The following is a 2,943-nucleotide window of genomic DNA, read 5'->3' as shown; positions in this document are numbered from 1 at the left end:
GGGGTTGTGTACGGAACCGAACTCAGATCTTTTTTCTTACTACCTCTGTGTGCCTAACCGTTACATCACAGATGCCGGTTAAACGTTGGTGAAGTTGCCAAAATTCACGTCTCAGCACAAAGAGGCCATCTCATTGCACAATATCGTGGGTGGTTGGCGGGCGCTTATCAAACATTTATCAATGTGTTTTCTCTCCTCCCTTGTTTTGTATATTAGACTCTTAAAACATCTCTAATCTTCAATACTTATACTTGCAAATGCCGTAAAACTCTTACTAAAACTAAAAGTAGAGCACAATCATGACACTCCGCTCTAGGCCCCCACCCTATGCGAGGTAGCTGCAGAATCCGTTAGGGGCCCAACTATGAGTCTTTGGAAGGCTACTTTTATACAAATTGTCCCCACTTCACTCATTTGGGAGTGAGTACCCGGCTACAGACAGCGAAATACCTTGTCAGTTTGTTAGTGTTTGAGCCCTTTATCAGCTGCTTCCACTGTATGCTGTTTAATCGAGCAATTCCATTTTTTAGTCGACAGGGTGTGTGTGTGTGTGTGTGTGTGTGTGTGTGTGTGTGTGTGTGTGTGTGTGTGTGTGTGTGTGTGTGTGTGTGTGTGTGTGTATGTGTGTGTGTATGTGTATGTGTGTGTAAAAAAGGGGGAGGGGGTTGTCCCCTACAACTCAGGTTTTCCTTGGCTGAAAGTGTCGAAGTATATAGTATCCGCATTTTCTGCACAGCGTCGATGGAAATGTAAACTGTTAACACTAACTAACGGCTTATAATAACGTCTTCTGAAAAGGTTTTCAGATGAGGGAAAGTTTTGCTTTCTTACCACTTACTTTATTCCTGCGGGGAGGGGGGAGGTAAGGGCTAATGATAGACCTACTGGTTGCCCAAGTGACAAGAAAATAGTTCTAATTCAAATCTGGCTTAAGAATAATAATAGGTAGCATTTGTAGGGCGCAAATCCTCGCTCAACAGCAAGCACAATGCGCTTCACAATCTCTACTCTTATCCCAGCAGACCTCAGAGCATTCTGAAGCAACCTCAACTTCCTGGGAAGCATACAGTGCAAGCAGCCAAATAGGCGCTAAAGCACGAACATACTGACAAAGTCTTTGGCTGTCTATGGCCGGGTATCCATTCCCACCTGGGTGAAGTGAGGAAAAATTTGTGTGAAGTGTCTTTCCCAAGGACACATCGCCGTGCCCGCAGCTGGAATCCCCGAACCCGCAACCTTACAATTACGAGTTTGGTAACCTAACCATAAAGATAAAACACCGAATCATCTCAATTCAGCACTTTCAAAAACTTAAGATAGTATCCTCCTAATCATCTTGCCCATGCTGTCCGTCGATATTGATGATGACTAGAGCAGGATGCATGATACCGCTTTTCCTAAGCGGTAGACATAAAAGAAGAAGTTGATTGCCCAAGTACATGTACGACTCCCCCCCCCCCCCCCTTTTCATATTATATCGACGTCCTTGATATGCTCCAAGGCATAGACATAATCAATACGTTTAGAACCAAGGAAGGTGTAAAGGTGAGTTTTACTATTTACAAGTGTGATGTGATTTTCTTTATGGTACGGAATTTTTTTTAATTTTGACTTTTGCCCAGGTGGGGGTAACGGCTTATTCTTCTACGATTGTTAACCACCATGGGATCTTCAACATTCGCAACCTGGACAGGAGACCTCCGAGATTTTTCGTCTTTGTCAGAGAAGCCAAGGTGTTCAGTTTTACGTGCCATTTTAGTTTAAAATCAAGGGTGTTAGGGATAAAGGTTGAGAGAGTGAGTAAGAATCGATATTATATAAATGTACAGTATCATAAAGTCTAAGAGGACCATTTGTCTAAGATAACGACTTTTCTCCTCGACAATGTGTGGTCGTTTTGGACAGGTCTGGCTATAGTTGAAATCTAGATTCTTGAAGTTTGGTTGCCTGAATAGTTTTAAAGACGTTCATATCCACGTAGCCCAAATTTATCAGATGTGGGCACTATATTTGAAAATGTGAAATTGTGTTGGTTTAACAACCCTTCCAATACCGTATAGCTAATCAAGAGGTGGATCATTCGACTTTAACACCTATTGCCGATAGGACCCGGCCAAACTTGAAGATTCGTGTAATGTGTAAAGTGCCTTTCTCAAGGACACAACGGTGGACTGAACTGAGCCTCGAACACCAGAACCAACAATCTCACATTTTCGAGTCCGGTAACCTGACCACTAGATTACCAACGTCACCATTGTAGTTAAGATATCACCTGTAACATATTATAAATATATTGAAAAGAGTGTGAACTACGCTATAAACAGGCTCTATTCGATAACTGTTATATATTTCTCTCCCCCCTCTCTCTCTCTCTCTCTCTCTCTCTCTCTCTCTCTCTCTCTCTCTCTCTCTCTCTCTCTCTCTCTCTCTTTCCCTCTCTATCTATATATCTCTCTATTCCTCTCTCTCTCTTTCTCTCTCTCTCTCTCTCTCTCTCTCTCTCTCTCTCTCTCTCTCTCTCTCTCTCTCTCTCTCTCTCTCTCTCTCCATTCCTTCAATCCCTCTCTCTCCATTTCATCTCTCCCTCTCTCTCCCTCCCCTCCCTCCCGAGAACTAGAAAGACTCACCTCTTGATTAGCTGTGGCCAGTTCCTCCTCCAGCTGTGCCACTCGCTCCAAGGCCACGCGCAGACGTTCTCGAACCTGAGGCACAGACAAACAATTATTGACACAGTCACGTAACAGCAGGACAATACAAAAAAACAATCGTACAGTAAAAAGTCGTAATTGTTGACTGCCACAGAAGGTCACAACTTCTTGCTCATACAACTTTTAAAAGTCATAAGTGCTGAATAAAATAAACAGTCTTAAGTGGATGTGAGCTTATACAGTAAAAAGTCGTAGGTACTGAGTAGACTAAAACGTTGTAACTACCGGCCTACAT

The sequence above is a fragment of the Aplysia californica genome, unplaced genomic scaffold (assembly GCF_000002075.1).
Source record: "Aplysia californica isolate F4 #8 unplaced genomic scaffold, AplCal3.0 scaffold00173, whole genome shotgun sequence".
Classification (NCBI taxonomy): Eukaryota; Metazoa; Mollusca; class Gastropoda; order Aplysiida; family Aplysiidae; genus Aplysia; species Aplysia californica.
Note: the sequence above shows the minus strand (reverse complement) of the source record.